Genomic DNA, 21,025 nt, shown 5'->3' on the forward strand with positions numbered 1-21,025 from the left:
TACACCTGTTGCTTAATACAATTTGATTTGATGTGTGTTTGCCTGTCTTTTCAGGTCTACCCTGTCCTGTCTGTCTCAAAACCAGACCTACTATGGCCATGGATTTGTTTAATGAAGCCTTTGTTACATGTCAGCTGCTGTCATCGGTCCGACAGACATGACTGTAGGCTTGGACAGCATTCATATCATGTGAGGTACACTAATCCATAGGACACTGATTATATGGCGCTCAGGGTACATTTAGTGCTGTATACAGTGCCTTGCAAAAGTATTCATCCCCCTGGGTGTTTTTCCTATTTAGTTGCGTTACAACCTGTAATTTAAATAGATGTGTATTTGTATTTTATGTAATGGACAAACACACATTAGTCCAGATTGGTGAAGTGAAATTGAAATAATAACTTGTTTCAATTATTTATTTTTTTATTGAAAACTGGCACGTGCATATCTTTTCACCCTCTTTGCTATGAAGCCCTTAAATAAAATCTGGTGCAACCAATTACCTTCAGAAGTCACATAATTAGTTAAATCAAGTCCACCTGTGTGTTTTCTAAGTGTCACATGATCTGTCACATGATCTGTCACATGATCTCAGTATATAGACACCTGTTCTGAAAGGCCCCAGAGTCTACAAAACCACTAAGCAAGTGGCACCACCAAGCAAGTGGCACCATGAAGACCAATGAGCTCTCCAAACAGTTCCGGGACAAAGTTGCGGGGAAGTACAGATCAGGCTTGTGTTATTAAAAAATATCCGAAACTTAGAACATCCCACAGAGCACCATTAAACCCATTATTTAAAAATGGAGAGAATATGGCACCACAACAAACCTGCCAAGAGAGGGACACCCACCAAAACTCACAGACCAGGCAAGGAGGGCATTAATCAGAGAGGCAACAAAGAGCCCAACGAGAACCCTGAAGTGTTAATGTTTTTAAAGGTATGTAAATTGTCTTTTGTCTAATGTCTTTTTAGTTATGTGTTGGACCCCAGTAAGACTAGGTGTTGCTATTGGTGTTAGCTGATGGAGATCCTAATAAATAACACACACACACAATTTTTATTCAAAACAATTGAAAGTTGAAGCTGTTGGGCTGTTCCCAAGTTGACTTTCATCCTGTACTCAGTTATGTTTCTATCTGGGTTGTTGTCTTCATACCAGAGAAACCTTAAGTAATCTCTGATCCTCACTTACACCAAAACAGTAAAACATTTGTTGCACATCTGCTGTTAGTGCAATGCAATCCTTGCGGAAACGTATTAGGACACCCAAGAGTGTGTTGTTTAAGTCTGGACCACTGAGCAGAACATCGTTAAGTGACACGCCTTGACACTTAGCACTGGAGTCAAATACTACTCGTATTTGTTCAGGCTTTTGTGGATGGTAAACACCAAATATGGGCAGATACCAACGTTCTTTGTCTCCCTCTAGTGGCTGTGAAGGTTCGGCTTGGTTGTTATCCAGCATCTTTTGCATGAAGTCAATAAAATGACGCTTCATGTCAGGCTTTTAGTCTAAAGTCCTGCGAAGTGATGTGAGACGGTTCATGGCCTGCTCCCTGTTATTAGGAAGGCGACGTCTATTGGGGCGAAAGGGTAGTGGAGCCACCCAGTTGTTTCCATCCTGGAAAACCTGTTTGTCCATAATGTCCAAGAAGGCTTTGTCCTCCACTGATGGTGCTGGTTTATCATCGTCTTGTGTTTTGTCGAACACGGAACATCCCAGGCTGTCTGTGTTCACAGTTGTGATTGGATCTCTCAAGTGCACTGTAGAGGGAGAGATGTGTTTCTGAGCTACGCTGTTGTAGTTCTCTTTTACCTGGATGATGTCAGGGCATGGGCTCAGATAGGATGTGCGACCATTTTGAAGTATGTTTGTCCTGAACACGTTAACATTGGCTGGTCGGTGAGCCGTTCCCAGACAGACCTCACCCACAATGACCCACCCGAGGTCGAGTCGCTGTGCATAAGGAGTGTCGTGGGGCCCATTGATTTGCTCTCGTACCTTGTGTACCCTTAAGATGTCTCGTCCTAAGAGCAGGAGGATGGGAGCGTCTGGGTCCACAGCTGGAATTCTGTCCATAACTGGTTGCAGATGGGGATGATGATACGCAATGTCGGGGAGGGAATCTCCATCCTATCGTCTGGCATCATATCACACTCTATCAGAGTAGGGAGAGTGAGCTGCATGTGTCCATCTATAGACTCCACCATGAAGTTGACGGCTCTCCTGCCTGAAGTCTCTGTTACCCCAGAACACGTCTTCATGGTGTATGGAGCAGAGTTGTCATTGATGTTGAAGAGACTGAAAAACTCTGTCTTGGCCAGAGATTTGTTACTTTGTTCATCAAGCACTACATACATTTTGACAGCTTTCTCTCTTTTCCCAGCCGGATAAGCTTTGACTAAGCATATTTTTGAACATGATCTTGGATTGACTGCCTCACCACAGATCTCTGTACACTTTGAGGTGACAGATAGAAGAGCATCGTCACCTTGCTCCCCGCCATTATCTGTCTCTGCTGTAGCGGTGTATGTATTTGTAGGGGCTGGGCCTGGATGCAGAGCAGCAAGATGCCTGTCGCTGTCGCACTCAGAGCACTTGATTGAAACCTTACAGTCTTTAGCTCTGTGCTGAGTTGACCCACAACATCGGAAACAAATGCCATTGTCTTTGAGATGATTTGCGGTCATCTAGAGTTTTGTATCTAAACCCACGATACTTTAAGAGGATGAGGCTTGTTATGTATTGGGCAGTGACTGTCAGGGTTTTCAACCTTTGTCTTACTGGGTTTGGTTTGGTGGTCTGAAGCCTCAGATGACACATCTGTCTTGTCTACAGTCACAGGTGTCTTGCTGCTGTACCTGGCAGGTTTCTCACTTTTCATGGACACCTGGTTAGTTGAGGTGTAGAGGGTGAAGCTGGGGTCATTTCTAATTTTCGCCTGGTTCCTGATGAATCTCGAGAAGAACGAGAATGGTGGGAATGCTACCCGATAGTCCTCCTTATATTTGGATCCCTGTGCTATCCATTTTTCTTGTAAACTGAATGGAAGTTTCTCTACAATAGGGTTTACCCCCCCGAGATGTGTCCAGATAAGCGAGGCCTGGAAGGTACCCTTCTACTTTAGCACACTCCAGTTCGAGAAGAATGTCACCTAGTTCTCTTAGTTTGTGATTGTCTTTGTTAGCCAGTTTTGGAAAATCATCAATTTTCTTCAACAGTGCATTCTCGATTACTTCGGGTGTACCATAGCACTCTTCTAGTCGTTGCCAGACCATGTTAAGTCCTGCTGTTGCGTTGAAAATATGGACAGATCTAATTCTGTTTGCTTGCTCAGATGACTCTGCCCCTAGCCACTTGGTAATTAGATCTAACTCTTCCCTGGCTGATAAATTCAAGTCTCTGGTCGCATTGAGAAAGGATGCTTTCCATGCCCAATCATTTTCAGGGCGATCATCAAACTTCAGGAGTCCTGAACTCACCATCTCGCGTCGTAGGAGGTACTTAATGAGGTCTGGTGCCACTTGTGACTCAGGGAAGTTGTGTGTGTGTGTGACTGGAAGTGGGCTTGCTTTCCATTTCCACCATGCTGCTGTTCATTTCTTTTGAACGGAGAGTCTCTGCTCATGTTCTGTTTGCTACTTTCTGGATTATGGCATGTAGCTGGGTCAACACTAAGCTCTTGTTTCTCCACTTCAAATGGAAGTTCAGCAAAGTAGGGCCTAGCATGTTGTTGTACGTACTCACATGTACGTTGGACTGGACTTAAGGGCTGTGTCCCGGTGTCTAGTTCTTTGCGAAGCTCTCTGCGTTCTGATTCTACAGCTTCTTCAAAGACTGCAGCTTCAGCCAATGCAGCAGCAGCTGTTCTCTCAACTTGGAGAACATATAAACTTGCCTCGAGGTCAGCTTTTTGCTTCTCTATTTCTGCCTTTTGCTTCAACAAGCTGGCCTTTTGCTTCATCACAGAAGCTTCCTTCTCAGCATAAGAGACTTGTGCGCGTGCTGCCTCCGCCTTGGCGCGTGCTTTGACGGCTGCAGAACTCGCTGTTGAGGATCTGCTTGACTGTTTTGATGACCTTGATCTTGTAGATTGAGACTTGGTCCCAATGTGCTGAAGAGGCTCTTCCATCTCTCTCTGTTGAACACCTGGCTCTGGTTGCTGCATCATAGACTGCTGGTCTTCCCTAGGATAAGAGGCTTTGTTGGCTGATGAACATAGAAACATAACCACCGTGTGCCGTTATTCTTGTGCTTGAGCCCGCTGTGATGTTTTTCACTATTCTGCCCTTGAGTTGCGTTCCCATGCAAAACTAGACAGATGGCTAACAACTAAGTCTTCAATAAAACTCCCAAGGCGTGACTTTTCTTGAATGAATATATTGAAAACGTTTATGTTGTGAAACTGCAAAATACAGAAGAATATACTTTAGTGTTCAATTCACACCGACATACTGTAGCTGTACATTAAACATTTGAAGTTGCATAATACAAAGCACATGCTAAAGTACCATGCATCTGGCATGATGCCAAACCATATAGCTAATTGTTAACCATATGGTAATTGCTCCTTTCATTACTCTAATAATGTATAACCATCTATGTAGAATCACAAAGCATATTACACTAGAAACAGTAACAACACTACAGTATTGTATATTTTACAATTCGTTTGCATGACTCATGAGCAAAGTAATACAGCTAACGACATACACAAAAGGCATTGCAATTTGTGAGTAAATGCAACCAACATTGATATGTAAGAAACTCTATCAATAACAAGATTATCATCATTAGCTAAATGCTTGAATCGAACTTACAAACAAATATTTTTCCAAGGCTGAAGCGTGACAAGAAATAACTACATTGAAAGACCTGCACCGTAGCGTTGTCTGTAGCTGCTTCTATGCGTGCAAAACCAATTCTGAACTTCCCGTTTGCGTTGTCTTTCTAAGTACCAGAAAGCGCCACTAGGGGGCAAATAACACCATTGAACACAATGAAAATCTAATTTAACCATTGTAAGAAAATAATCTGTTACCTTCTAACAGGATGGCAGCACACAGGCAGTTAACCCACTGTTCCTAGGCTGTCATTGAAAATAAGAATTTGTTAACTGACTTGCCTGGTAAAATAAATCAAATAAAATGTATCATTTCCACATGTCACTACATACACACAACAAGCAAGTCACATGGGTGAGAGGCATTGGGATGTGAGGTATTGCTTTATTTGTTGTTTGAAACCAGGTTTGCTGTTCACTTGCACTATATGAGATGTAAGGGAGTTCCATGCAATCATGGCTCTGTAATACTGTACGTTTCCTTGAATTTGTTCTGGACCAGGGGACTGTGAAAAGGCCCCTGGTGGCATGGTAGGGTAAGTGTGTGTCAGGGCTGTGTGTAAGTTGACTATGCAAACAATTTGGAAATTCCAACACATTAATGTCTCTTATGAAACAAGAAGTGATGCAGTCAGGCTTTCCTCAACTCTTAGCCAAGAGAGACTGGCATGCATAGTATTTATATTAGCCCTCTGATTACATTGCAGAGCTAGAAGTGCCGCGCGGTTCTGGGCCAGCTGCAGCTTAACTAGGTCTTTCTTTACAGCAGTTGACCATATGATTGGACAAATCAAGATTGGATAAAACTAGAACCTGCAGAACTTGTTTTGTGGAGTGTGGTGTCAAAAAAGCAGAGCAGATATCTTTATTAGACAGACTTCTTCCCATCTTTACAACCATTGAATCTATATGTTTTGACCTTGACAGTTTACAATCTAGGGTAACACCAAGTAATTTAATCTCCTCAACTTGTTCAACAGCCACCCCATTCATTACCAAATTCAGCTGCGATTTTGAATTTAGGGAATGAATTAGTTTTAGATGTTCAGGACCAGTTTATTACTGGACACCCATTCCAAAACAGAATGCAAATCTTTGTTAAGGGTTTAAGTGACTTCCTTAGCTGTGGTTGCTGATGCGAATATGGTTGAATCATCAGCATACAAGGACAAAATAGAAAAGAGTAGAGTGCATAGAGAGCTGCCCGGGGGTACACCACACTTTACATGTTTGACATTAGAGAAGCTTCTATTTAAAAAAAAACTGTTCTATTAGAACTCTAAATCCACGATATGTCAGAAGTTGAAAACCCATAACGCATACATTTTCTCAACAACAGGTTATGGTCAATGATATCAAAGGCAGCACTGAAATCTAACGATCTTCTTATTATACATTTCTTTCAGTCAATCATAAGTCAAATGATTTCCCTATTGAGTACACATGGCTGTTCAAATGGCTTTATAACCTTTTTAATACAACACTTAATAGGAGTCTACACAGAGTAACAAAACAAAAAGACTAAAGGATGGGGAGAAAGGGACTGTTTCCTATTAACTTTCAATAGGAAACACAGCCATATGTTGAACCATTTTACACCTTGTCAAAATTGTGACTATGAATATGGAAGGTCAACATTTTCCCATCAGTGTAAATGGAAAGTATGATCAAACTATCCATGATGTTGTGTTTTGGACTGAGTGGTGACAAAGTTCTGGTGGGCTTGTACACAAGGAAAACAATTATTTGAACCTATCTAATTTTCACTTTTGAAAACAGTGAAGAAAAACAATTACTAGATGTAACATCTCTTTGTGTTTCTTTCCCCCAATTATTGCACTATTGACTGATAATAACACTTATTTATTCAATTGTACGTTCTCCTGTTTTGACAGTCAGGCTCACCTCTTGACTCTGTACGATGGGGTTTGCACTGCGACCCTGGAGGTAATGGCTAACAATTGATCCCAAAAGCCGAACAACTGATTAAGACTATATATCCTGTGTAGGACTACGGTTTAAGACTTATAAGTGCACACACCTGATAAGTGTATTCTCTGTGTAAGTGCATTGTCTCTGGATATCTGCATGTGTTTATTGCATGTTTGTCATGCCAGTTACATTTATCATGGGTTGACTGAATGTACAGTATATCCTCCACTGAATGTACATTTACATTTTAATCATTTAGCCGATGCTCTTTTATTGAGCGACTTACAGAAGCAATTAGGGTTGTGTGCCTTGCTCAAGATCCAAACAACATATTTTTCAGCTAGTTGGCTCAGGATTCAAACCAGCGACATTCGGTTACTGAACCAACGGTCCTAACCACTACCTGCCATCCTATGAATGGACTATGATGTGGACTGACTGGTGTACCCAACACCTGTGGACTAGGTGTTCTATCACATGGTCTCAAACTCTTTGTCGCTGACAGTCCTATAGTGGATGTTGTTTCTCAAAGACCGGACTAGTCGTTGAGTTCTTTGACTGATGTTTCTGTACGGAGACCTTAATTCATCAATCAAGTACAAGGGAGGCGCGAAAACCCTCAGACACTCGGCCCTCCGTGGAATGAGTTTGACACCTGTGTTGTATAGGATGTAGGTGTGTACCCTGAGAGGAAATGCTTGTAAAAGGAAGTAGTTATAGTTTATTCAATATAGTTCTTTGGGTGTTTTTGCTAAATCTCCTATTAATTGTGCCATAACAAATAGTTGATTTACTTTTTCTCACTCTTTATTTATCTTCTCTAAACTCTATTTACATTTACATTTACATTTAAGTCATTTAGCAGACGCTCTTATCCAGAGCGACTTACAAATTGGTGCATTCACCTTATGACATCCAGTGGAACAACCACTTTACAATAGTGCATCTAAATATTTTAAGGGGGGGGGGGGGGGTGAGAAGGATTACTTTATCCTATCCTAGGTATTCCTTAAAGAGGTGGGGTTTCAGGTGTCTCCGGAAGGTGGTGATTGACTCCGCTGTCCTGGCGTCGTGAGGGAGTTTGTTCCACCATTGGGGAGCCAGAGCAGCGAACATTTTTACTCTATGATGGGTGTATAAGTCATCCACAGATCAATTTGATCCAGCCGAGAACGCCATAGTTTCATACAAGGTATCACTATTGGGGCCAAGTAATGTGTTTTGGCATACACTAGAGCATTGTATCCCAACCCTGGTCCTCGAGTACCCCTAACAGTACATATTTGTATTGTTGCCCTGGACAAACACCTCATTCAGCTCATTGAGGGCTTGATGATTAGCTGACAAGTTGAGTCATGTGTGCTTGCCCAGGGCTACAATACAAACCGTGTACTGTTGGGGGGGGGGTTACTCGAGGATCAGGGATACCCTGCACTAGAGCACAGTGTACAAAGAGTGAAGCACTACACATGATGATGCCTTACAGTAAAAGTTGTCCCTCTGACTAATATGAAAGGGCAGTGTTAGGGAGAGAATGTTGAAATTTGACCTCAATATGACTTTAGAACTGGAGGTGATGTCATCAAGTTTAGTCAGGGGCCAGCGTTGCCCGTTATGGCGTCTGTGTAAACATTCACGTATGTCTAGGATTGTGTGTGTTTCTGTCTGTGTGTTTGTGAGCATGTGTTAGTTCTGCATGTGTATGTGTGTGCGCGTCAGTCCTGCATGTGTGTGGGACCTTTCTGAATCCACAAAGCCACGTGAGGATATCGTAATCATGTGAAAATCTCCAGTTTACCACTCCAACAATATTTGAATGTCAGGAATTATGACTCATTGCCATCACTATCTGTCCTAAAATAGGCATGTTGGACATTTCAGTTCCACTGTCAAATGATTATTCCTCGCACTAGGTGTATGTTTAAATGAATGACCATAATCACTCTAGCCAACTAGAATAGATGTCATTACATAACCTGTGTATGATGCAATCTGGTATTTTATCCTAGGACATGGTCTAATTAGCTATGCCTTTTACAATATGATGTGTGTACAGGTGATCCATACAGGGGTCTTCGTTTGGAATGTTTGCTGGATGACATTATGGAGTCATGTCTCAGAATTCAGTGTATTTCTCACTGTGCCATATAACATAGACTGCATGGACTGTGAAAAAGGCCATGAATATTATAATTCAAAGGATATGCACTACTTTACTGTGCAATACAACATGTTACCAGAACACGGACGGGATTTCCCCCTGACCATATGACATGACCAAAAAAACAAACTCAGGTCACATGGTAACGGAATACACCTTGACTCTACATATATAATATCAACTTCCTGTACTGTCAATTATCCCCCAGGTAACCATGGTCACAGCGTGTGCAGACTGGCTCTATGTTTGGAGGCTCTGAGCTCTCAGGTGCAGTGGCTAACGAGGGAGTGAGACGCTCCCCAACCTGCTAAAGAGGCTCTCACCATCCTTCTGCAGAAGTACACCTACACTCCTAAAAGAGGGTTTCAGTGTGGCTGTGTGACAAACTAGTTCAAATAATCTTATTTGATATAATAATTTCACACAGTTGGTGCGGTCCGTGGAGAGAGAGATACAAAGAATGGCCCAGAAACAACCTCTGTCATCAGCCCCACTGTCACGCCCTGGTCATCATATTTTGTGTTTTTGGTATATGTTTGGGTAGCCAGGGTGTGACATGGGTTTATATGTTGTGTTTTCGTATTGGGGTTTGTAGTATTTGGGATTGTGTATGATTAGGGGTGTGTCTAATTGGGAACCGTATTTAGGCAGCCTGAGTTCGCGTTGTATTTTGTGGGTGTTTGTACCTGTCTCTGTGTTAGTCACCAGATAGGCTGTAATTAGTTCACGTTCCGTTTGTTGTTTTCTTATACAGTTATTTCATGTACCTCAATTCCTTCATTAAAGTCATGAGTAACCTACACGCTGCATTTCGGTCTGACTCTCTTCATACAACAGGAACATAGTTACACCCACACACTGTGAGCACAAGAGGACCACAAACAGGTAGGACAGCAAGGATCACAACCAGACCTCTCTCTAACTAACAATAATACAATATGGTTGTTAAGAACACACATTTAGTATCAAAAGCAACTTACAGTGCATGCAGGAATCAAACCCCAAACTTGGAACCACATTGGAACTACAAAAGTTTTAGAACACCTACTCATTCAAGAGCCAATCTGTTATGTTGTGACAAGGTAGGGGGGTATACAGAAGATAGCCCTGTTTGGTAAAAGACAAAGTCCATATTATGGCAAGAACAGCTCAAATAAGCAAAGAGAAAAGACAGTCAATCATTACTTTAAGACATGAAGGTCAGTCAATATGGAAAATTTCAAGAACTCAAGTTTTCAAGTGCACTCGCAAAAACCATCAAGCGCTATGATGAAACTGGCTCTCATGAGGACCGCCACAGGAATGGAAGACCCAGAGTTACCTCTGCTGCAGAGGATAAGTTCATTAGCATTACCAGTCTCAGAAATTGCAGCCAAAATAAATGCAGTAACAGACACATCTCAACATCAATTGCTCAGAGGACATTGTATATCAGGCCTTCATGGTCGAATTGCTACAAAGAAACCACTACTGAAGGACACCAATAATAAGAACAGACCTACCTGGGCCAAAAACACGAGCAATGAACATTAGACTGGTGGAAAGTTGTCTTTTGGTATGGAGTCCAAATGACAGATTTTTGGTTCTAACCGCAGTGTCTTTTTGAGACGCGGTGTGGGTGAACGGATGATCTCTGCATGTGTATTTTCCACCGTGAAGCATGGAGTAGGAAGTGTTATGGTGTGGGGGTGCTTTGCTGGTGACACTGTGATTTATTTATAATTCAAGGCACACTTAACCAACATGGCTACCACAGCATTCTGAAACGATACGGCATCCCATCTGGTTTGCGCTTAGGAGGACTATCTTGTTTTTCAACCGGACAATGACCCAACACACCTCCAGGCTGTGTAAGGGCTATTTTTCCAAGGAGAGTGAAGTGCTGCATCAATGACCTGGCTTCCACAATCCCCCAACCTCAACCAAATTGAGATGGTTTGGGATGAGTCAGACCGCAGAGTGAAGGAGAAGCAACCACCAAGTGCTCAGCATGTGTGGGAACTCCTTCAATACGATTGGAAAAGCTGTCATTAAGGCAAAGGCTTGCTATTTTAAGAAAAAATATATTGTAATTTGTTGAACACTTTTTTTGGTTACTACATGATTCTATGTGTTATTTCATAGTTTTGATGTCTTCACTATTATTCTACAATGTAGAAAATAGTACAAATAAAGTGAAACCTTTTGAATGAGTAGGTGTTCTAAAACTTTTGACTGGTAGTGTACATCATATAGCTACCGCATCATGTAGCTACAGAGGCCTATAGTTACAGTCAGATCCTGTGTTCCTCAGTTGGTAGAGCATGGTGTTTGCAACACCAAGGGTTACCCATATACAGTTGAAGTACAGCTTATCCAAATACATTTAAACTCAGTTTTTCACAATTCCTGACATTTAATCCTAATAAACATTCCCTGTCTTTGGTCAGTTAGGATCATCACTTTATTTTAAGAATGTGAAATGTCAGAATAATATTAGAGTGATTTATTTCAGCTTTTATTTTTTATCACATTCCATTCCCAGTTGGTCAGAAGTTTACATACACTCTATTAGTATTTGGTAGCATTGCCTTTATAAATTGTTTAACTTGGTCATCCAGGCCTACTTTTTTTGTTTCAGGTACAGTGTTGTCCTACATTGTCCTGTGTTTTTATTCTAAAGAAAGGATATGTACACTGTTCAGCAATAGAAAAATAGAACATTAAGAATGCATGCGAGATAAATTAGATGGAGGGAATTCAAGTGATTTCTTTAACATGCTATTGTTCATCTGTACTCTAGGAAATGTGGATTTTCTCTTGCTTTACCAAGGTTACTGCTGAATATACAGTTGAAGTCAGAAGTTTACATACAAATACATTTTAAACTCAGTTTTTCACAATTCCTGACATTTAATCCGAGTACAAATTCCCTGTCTTAGGTCAGTTAGGATCACCACTTTATTTTAAGAATGTGAAATTTATAAAGTATTTGGTAGCATTGCCTTCAAATTGTTTAACTTTGGTCAAACATTTCAGGGAGCCTTCCACAAGCTTCCCACAATAAGTTGGTTGAATTTTGGCCCATACCTCCTGACAGAGCTGGTGTAACTGAGTCAGGTTTGTATGCCTCCTTGCTCGCACTCGCTTTTTCAGTTCTTCCCACAAATTTTCTATAGGATTGAGGTCAGGGCTTTGTGATGGCCTCTCCAATACCTTGATTTTGTTGTCCTTAAGCCATTTTGCTTGGGGTCATTGTCCATTTGGAAGACCCATTTGCAACCAAGCCATGGTGTTTATACTGTACCTGCGTACTATTGTTTGTACAGATGAAAGTGGTACCTTCAGGCATTTGGAAATTGCTCCCAAGGATGAACCAGACTTGTGGAGGTCTACAATTTTTTTCTGAGGTCTTGGCTGATGTCAAGCAGAGGCATTGAGTTTGAAGGCAGGCCTTGAAATACATCCACAGGTACAATTGACTCAAATGATGTCAATTAGCCTATCAGAAGCTTCTAAATCCATAACATCATGTTCTGGAATTTTCCAAGCTGTTTAAAGGCACGGTAAACTTATTGTATGTAAACTTCTGACCCACTAGAATTGTGATACAGTGAATTATAAGTGAAATCATCTGCCTGTAAACAATTGTTGGAAAAATGACTTGTGTCATGCACAAAGTAGATGTCCTAACCGACTTGTCAAACCTATAGTTTGTTAACAATAAATTTGTGGAGTGGTTTTAATGACTCCAACCTAAGTGTCACGCCTTGGTCATTGTATTTTGTGTGTTTGGTCAGGCCAGGTTGTGACATGGGTTTATGTTATATTGTATTTTCATATTGGGGTTTGTAGTATTTGGGATCGCGGCTGATTAGGGGTGTTGTTTAGGCTTGGCTGCCTGAGGCGGTTCTCAATCAGTCAGGTGATTCTCGTTGTCTCTGATTGGGAACCATATTTAGGTAGCCTGGTTTCGCTTTGTATTTCGTGGGTGATTGTTCCTGTCTCTGTGTAGTTTCACCAGATAGGCTGTAATTAGATTTCACGTTCCGTTTGTTGTTTTGTATTTTGTAATAGTTATGTCATGTATCGCGATCCTTCATTAAAGATCATGAGTAACCACCACGCTGCATTTCGGTCCGACTCTCTTTCTACAAATGAAGAACGACGTTACACTAAGTGTATGTTACTTCCAACTGTATAAAATGTATGCACCTATGACTAAGTTGTGTCTGTGTTATGTAATGTTATATAATGTTAAATAATATCATAGAACATCGTACTAAAGTAACGTATAGTATATCATATTATATGATATTCGTTACACATTAGTAGATATGCAATGACTACATACTCTTGTTAGAGTTGGCACATGATATGGCCATTAAGTCAATGCAGCTAGTCTCTCCATTATACCCCAATAAAATCATTGGTCTACTCTAGTGTTTTAGTGACAGGCTGAAGCTGCTTTGATACTCTTACTCGAGGCCACAGTTCACGGCTGTGTAATAGTTTAAGTTCAAGGGTTAATAACACAGTGAAGTTAACAACCTGGGATTCTAGAACGGGTGACCGTGGGCCAGTGAGAGTCAAAGGTGAGAAACTACAGGTGAATATGAGGGAGGGGGTCCTTAAGGCCGATAAATGAGGGGTTAAACGAGTCCCAGAAAGCTACCTATCCTGGCGGAGTGTGTGTGTGTGCTTGGCGCAGACGCCAGGAGGAAAAAGCTTTAAGTCTCCCCTAACAACCCCCCCAAAGAGGTGTCAGGTGGGAGTCAGGCTACAGGGAAGAGAAGGATGGAGGGTGTGGGGAACAGAGGGAGGGAGAAAGAAAGCAAGAACGCTCACAACCCCTGAAGAATTTGATTCGTCGACTCATACACGTGTTTTCTCAGATGCAGGGTTTTTTCCCACCTTCTCATTGCCATTTTTGGGCTTCGCAACTCGTCTGTGACTGAGTTCCCCTCTCCTGCCCGTTTTACAAGGCTGTTTTACACAGCTTGTGTTTTGGCACGGTCTGCATTGTAAAGGAGAATGTTTGGGGTGGCGGAGGCAGGTGGGTCAGGTGTGTGTGTTTGATTAACACCAGGGGGAAGTGCTTACAGGAAGGGGCCTCTTTGGGCACACAATGGGGTTCCTCTCATACTATAGAATGCTAGGAATAGTGCTCATTTAAGTTTATTTTGTAATATGCTTTTTTACCTGGTATTTACTATACAAATCATATGGTGATAATGATCACACTATCATTTATTACCCACTGAGCACTCTGAGCAGCACAGTAGATCATTGTGCCAAAATAATTGCCAAGGTTGTTAATAAAATAGGGTATCATTTTTTGAGCTGTCAGAGTTAATCAGTTAACTTCAAGTTTTTAATTTCAGTGCACTAATGAGTTTTTATCGTGATTAATCGCATTGTCTGAATGTGTTCAAAATATACTGACAATATCCAAAATACATTTACAGTGCATTCAGAAAGTATTCAGACCCCTTTCCTTTTTCCACATTTTTACGTTACAGCCTTATTCTAGAATGGATGGTGGTGACAGCATCATGCTGTGGCATGTTTTTAAGAGGCAGGGACTGGAAGACTAGTCAGGATCAAGGGAAAGATGAACGGAGCAAAGTACAGAGAGATCCTTGATCAAAACCTGCTCCAGAGGGCTCAGGACCTCAGACTGGGGCGAAGTTTCACCTTCCAACAGGACAATGACCCTAAGCACACAGCCAAGACAACATAGGGCTGGCTTTGGGACAAGTCTCTGAATGTCCTTGAGTGGCCCAGCCAAAGCCCGGACTTGAACCCGATTGACCATCTCTGGAGAGACCTGAAAATAGCTGTGCAGCGACGCTCCACATCCAACCTGACAGAGCTTGAGAAGATCTGCAGAGAAGAATGGGAGAAACTCCCCAAATACAGGTGCGCTGAGCTTGTAGCATCATACCCAAGAAGACTTGAGACTGCAATCGCTGCCAAAAGTGCTTCAAAATAGTATTGGGTAAAGGGTTTGAATACTTATGTAAATGTTATATTTCATGTTTTCATTAGATTTTTGCAAAATTTCTAAACCTGTTTTGGCTTGTCGTCATGGGTAATTCTGTGTAGATTGAGGAGGGAAAAAAAACTATGAATACTTTTAAAAATAAGGCTTTAACGTAACAAAATATGAAAAAAGTAAAGGGGTCTGAATACTATCCGAATGCTCTGTATACAGCTAAAAACAACAATGCCATGTAAAAACAAGTTGACATTGAGGTTAAAGAAAGTGTGCTTTTTTAATTTACGAAATGTTTCTAACCGTTACTTTAGACAAAATCCATACGTAAATATTATTAATGTTTTTTGGAAGACAAATCTTCAATTACAGAAAATCCTGCAATTAACTCAATACAGTTATTATTTTCATGGTTGATCTCTTTTGTCACGTCTCCATGAGGTGTGTGAGTTACCAGAGGAGCCTGTGTCTCCCCACTGTGCTGTGGAACTTGAAGTGAGTCACAACACGGTTGACAATTGAGCATGTAAATGCTTAATCTGTTTTTGTTATTGGGCCCATGTCACAAACTTACTTTACTCTCTCTCTTTCTATCTGAAATACACACACAATCACTTTCCGTTTAATGTCCCCAGTTCCTGCAAACTCGTTGGGACCCGCACCCCTGCTATGCCTTCTATGGCGTGGACGGTACCACCTGAGTGAGAGGGAACACTTCTGAACTGGTTTTGACCTTTTTGCCTGTACACAACTATTCTCTTGCCTACCTCTTTTTTTTGGATAAATAAACATTGTAAGACTCCAACCATCTGCCTCCTGTGTCTGCATCTGAGTCTCGCATTGTGCCTTGATACCACCATGGCACTAGCCACCATGCACCCACACAGAGAGGGTCGCTTGATAACATGTTAAATGTCACTTGTCCTAGGTATTACGACTATCAAAATCTGTCATGGCAAAACAATGTTTATGGACTTCACTGAACATTTGCTGACTGTTTTAGTAGCCTTTTGTCAAGACTTTTATGATGCCTGTATCTGTATTCTAACTTGTATGCATTACTTTCATGCTACTATGATATTATTGTTCAATAGTCCCTTTTATTTCACACAGGCAGAGATACTGATGACTCTGAATCTGTTGTATGAGGTGTTTGGTGTAACCTCCTGCGGTCCAGGATGGAGAGGCTGTCTGTTTGCTGTGGATGGACAGGACACAAGATGGGAGAGAACATCACTAAAGCCCTTTGCAGTCTATGTCGGATTCAGTCTTTTACAATTTATCACATCAAACTGTTCAATGTTACCAAATGAAAATCTTGATATCAATTTGCCCAGATTGTACGATTTGCTTAAATTGTGTCGTCACATTCTGCCATTGTTTGCGAGGCTACGTCAGCCGATGTAGGCTACGTCAGCCGATGTAGGCTGTGTCCACTGAGGCGCAAAACTCACTCTGTGTTTATGCACAGTGAACGTTTATGGAACGTTTATTTTGAATGCTGATTTTGTACATTTATCCAAATCCCATCAGGTAGCCTAATGTCAGATGTGTCAAGTACAAGATTATTAGGGAAATCATTCTTCTTGCACAGCATGTAAACTTCTAGATCAAACTATTATATTAATCTATTATATTAATCTGACTGTTCAGCTAAATGCCGGCCATGTTCCTATTGGTCATTCACCGGGAGAGGGCTCAAGATGTAACGGATGTGAAACGCTAGCTTAGTTAGCGGTGGTGCACGCTAAATAGTGTTTCAATCGGTGATGTCTCTTGCTCTGAGACCTTGAAGTAGTAGTTCCCCTTGCAGAGGGCCGCGGCTTTTGTGGAGCGATGGGCAACGATGCTTCGTGGGTGACTGATGTGTGCAGAGTACCTGGTTCGCGAGGGGACGGTCTAAAGTTATACTGTTACAATAACACCAGCCACACTACAGAGTAAAGGCAAAAGAATTGTCAGGATTTTGTCGGAGCCTAGTGGTACTTAATTGGCAGACCTAGACCCTGTTACACTGAATGAGCCAAGATGTCCGACAATCGTTTACGACCTAAGAATTTGCCTACGATGTGGACAAGATGGCTAAAATCGTACAGTATGCAAAGGCCTTAAGATGGACTCACTGCAGAAGATAGTGGGTCAACCACAGAGATCATATTAAGTTATGTGTAATTCTTTGGGGTCAACTTCAGTGGCGGTTGGTGCCGTTTAAAATGAGGGAGGACGATTATTGTTTTAATGAGCATGGCCTTATTTCTACTACAGCATATTGGATGACTGTCATTCATATTACATTCACCCAGCTCAATGTAACATTGATATGTTTAGGCTACTACATGATACAACAACGTTCCTTATACCCATCATGAGGTTGCTATAACCTAGCCTATGAGTTAAAGTTTACACCGTAGGTGCACAGAGAAACATTTTAGTAATCAAGGTGACAGACAGTAACACATCCAATACCGCATTGCACACTCTTGCCTGCATCTAGCTGATCTAGGGTGTAATCATTAGTCCAACAGTTGCAAATGAGAGTTTCTATTGGACAAATTCAGGAATGTTCATTCAGTTTGCTTCCGTTTAAGATTTTTTTTTCAACAGAATCGGCGAAATGAATACACCCTTGATCACACACAAACACAGTTAATTTTCATAGCAGCCAGCTTGTTGTATAATTCTTTCTCGCATCTACGCACTCTCCTCCTCTCACTTTTTCCCTTCACTTAGACTTCAGTGCTCAACAAATCAGCTGTAGGTGACCAGGCAAACAATATTCTAAGCCAAACTAGCTCCCTCTCTCTCTCTCCTCCATTTTGAGGAAATGTATTTGTTCAACTTTTAAACTATTATTAAAATGTGGTGAGTAGCTGACTCAAAGAGAGAACTACTCCCCACATGTTATGTACTGCGGTGTTAGCTCGCTGTAGCTTATGCTTTCAGTACTAGATTCATTCTCTGATCCTTTGATTGGGTGGACAACTTATACTGAAAGAGCTCTGATAGGTTGGAGGACGTCCTCCAGGGTGAGAACCATGATCCTCATAGGTTTTGTTTTGAAGTCAATGTAGCCAAAGGAGGATGGAAACTTGCTGTCCTCCAGCTACACCATGGTGCTAACCTACAGCGTGCTGTTGAGGCTACTGTAGACCTTTATTGCAAAACAGTGTGTTTTAACAAATTATTTGGTGATATGTGAATATATTTAGTATAGTTTATCTAAAAGGATAACTTTTTAATGTTTTGCTATTATTATTATTTTTAATTCACTGAGGATGGTCCTCCCCTTACTACTCTGAGGAGCCTCCACTGGAACATACTTTAAAGATATATGCAGGAGTTGGATATTTATAATCCACCTCTTTCCTGCTGTGATATATTTTCATATGTCTTGAGTTACTATTCCTTAGGTTAGACACAGTGCACTGATATGTTGGTTGGATGATTTGTGAATGTGTACTACTGAAGTGGTAAAACCTGTCTATAACCTCAAATAAGGATGTGGTTTAAAAGCTCTCTCTGTATGTGCCCCCGGGTGCTAGAAATATTTCTAATACCTTAATAGCCAACAACGTTGTGGCTTTGCGTATCCATTTCAATGTATTGAAGAATGATCTACACCATGAATACAACCATGAATAATCATCGTACTCCACGTCCATGTGTTCCTCTTCTCTAGGTCTTTCTGTAACCAGGGGTCCTCTGAGGCTGCGGGTACACAGTGGGGGAGCTGGTGCAGTGGGCTGACCTCAGTGCCTCTCTCCAACATCCTGAGCCACAATCTGATCTTCACCACCTCCCAGAACCACCTGCACAGGTAACATTCTATAAAAATAGAATTACTAACATGTGAATCCCCATTCAAAATCAATGTTTTGTGTCAGCGGCCATATTATGTGCACCCATAACCAGGAAGTCAAGCAGAAGTACAGGATTCAATTTGTGCTTTACACACCTCTTCACACAAAGTTGCCAATGTTTTTACTCAGTTTTATCATTTTTATCCTTGAAAGAAGTTATTTGATATCTTAAAGCTCTCACAACGTATTGTCATTTTGAGTTCTATCTCACCGTGACCAAGTGTTTGTTTGTGTTTGGTGGAGCAGTGTGATAGGTGCAGAGTCCCCTGACCTTTCATCTCATCTATAAAGACTACCACAGCCCCCCCTCCCCATATCTAGGGAGACATGGAGCTAGCTTTCCAACACTACCAGTAAACAACAATTTCTATTGGTTACTTTTGTTAACATGTTGCATTACATGGGCCTTACTCCATACTACTGTAACAATATATACAGTATGTATACCATTACCATTAAAGCAACTCATAAGTGCTGGATTCAAGTTAAATATCAATTCAACACAATGAAGAGAGACCTCTGCCATCTCTCTGAGATTGAAAGATGCATCATTCAACATGTTTATTTATTTCTCCACCTGTCGCTCTCCAAATGCGGTTTCCGAAATAGTTGACTCTTTTGGTACGGAACTGGCCTTCAACCTAGGGAGATATGCCCTTAGCCACAGTTACGACACGCTATGAGAAAGCTGGGGACTACTATTTGATTTGATTTGATTTACAGACACTGCAGGACATTACCATGTTCCATGAGTATACTGTGTGTGTGTGGGGGCACTCTGTGGGAGTGTTATTAAACATGACAGTGACATGACCTCTCTCTCTGTCTATGCTCCCGCAGCGCGCCGACAACTCAGGGATGACCTGGAGGACGAGGCACAGGGCGATCCGGATAGAGACGCCGACGCCGCCTTGATGTCCAGAGGGGGCGGAGGAACCTCCCCCACCTCAGACTCCTGGAGTGGACCAGCCACCACCGGCCTGAGGAGAGACGCATGGAATGAGGGGTTAATACGGTAATCTGGTTGAAGCTGTAACCTGTAGCAAACCTCGTTCAGTCTCCTCAGGACTTTGAATAGCCCCACAAACCGCGGGTCCAGCTTCCAGCAGGGTAGGCGGAGGGGCAGGTTTCGGGTCGAGAGCCAGACCCAGTCCCCCGGTACAAACACCGGGGCCTCACTGTGGTGGCGGTCTGTGCTCGCTTTCTGACGCCTCACGCCTGCTGAAGATGCAAATGAGCGGGTCCAATGTCTCCTCTGAGCGCCTAAACCAGTCGTTAATGACATGACTAAATATTCATAATGCCCTGAGGTGGTACTTAATGCTGTCTTCCACTAGTCTCCCTCTCGGATATGCACCAGGTTATACGCACTCCTGAGATCCAGTTTCGTGAAGAAGCGCGCCCCATGCATTGACTCAATCGCCATGGCGATAAGAGGTAGCGGGTAACTGTACCTCACCATGATTTGATTGAGACCTCTATAGACAATGCACGGGCATAGACCTCCATCCTTCTTCTTCACAAAAAAGAAACTTGAGGAGGCGGGTGAAGTAGAGGACCAAATGTACCCCTGACACAGGGATTCGGAGACATATGTCTCCGCCTCCGTCTCCGCTTGCAACAGGGGATTACACGTGACTCCTGGGAAGCGCAGCGTCTGCCAGGAGATTTATCGCACATGAAAAATCATGGAAACAAACAGATACAAACCGGTGGTCAACAGAGAACTCTGGATGAGTGTGGTGCGAACTCGCCTGGGGTGACCCCAGAGTGCCCTGCCTGTTGCCTCGACTCCCAGAGGAACCCACAGGGCACCGACCGGCAGTGTGCCCTCTGCGGCCACAGATGGTGCACGTGATGGCTCCTCCTCCAGTCTCCTTACGCGCAGCCCCTCCCAACTCCATGGGCACCGGAGCGGGGGTGCTGGAGGATGGCACCGACAGAGCCCCCTCTGGACGTCCGAGGGTGACCAGCAGGTTATCCAACCGGATGGAGAAATCCACCAGTTGGTCAAAGGAGATGGTGGCATCGCTGTAGGCCAGCTTACGTCGGACGTCCTCATGCAGGCTGCACCGATAGTGGTCGATGAGGGCCCTGTAGTTCCAGTCTCCTCCAGCGGCCAAGGTCTGGAATTCCAGAGCAAATGACATCTTAAGTGCCCAAAAACATGGAACAATAAACAAAAATATAGCGCGTGAACATACACCATTAACAACAAACAATTACACACAAAGACATGAAGGGGAA

At 42.3% G+C, this 21,025-nt stretch overlaps 1 long non-coding RNA gene across 1 annotated transcript; it reads left to right on the plus strand.

The window, feature by feature from the left end:
* The first annotated feature begins 701 nt into the window (after positions 1 to 701).
* LOC124039227 lies at positions 702 to 20,640 on the plus strand. Its single transcript, XR_006839529.1, has 3 exons — positions 702 to 941; positions 18,598 to 18,735; positions 19,619 to 20,640. It is a non-coding gene; the product is annotated as an uncharacterized LOC124039227 (long non-coding RNA).
* The last annotated feature ends 385 nt before the right edge of the window (positions 20,641 to 21,025 follow it).

The sequence above is a fragment of the Oncorhynchus gorbuscha genome, linkage group LG07 (assembly GCF_021184085.1).
Source record: "Oncorhynchus gorbuscha isolate QuinsamMale2020 ecotype Even-year linkage group LG07, OgorEven_v1.0, whole genome shotgun sequence".
NCBI lineage: Eukaryota > Metazoa > Chordata > Actinopteri > Salmoniformes > Salmonidae > Oncorhynchus > Oncorhynchus gorbuscha.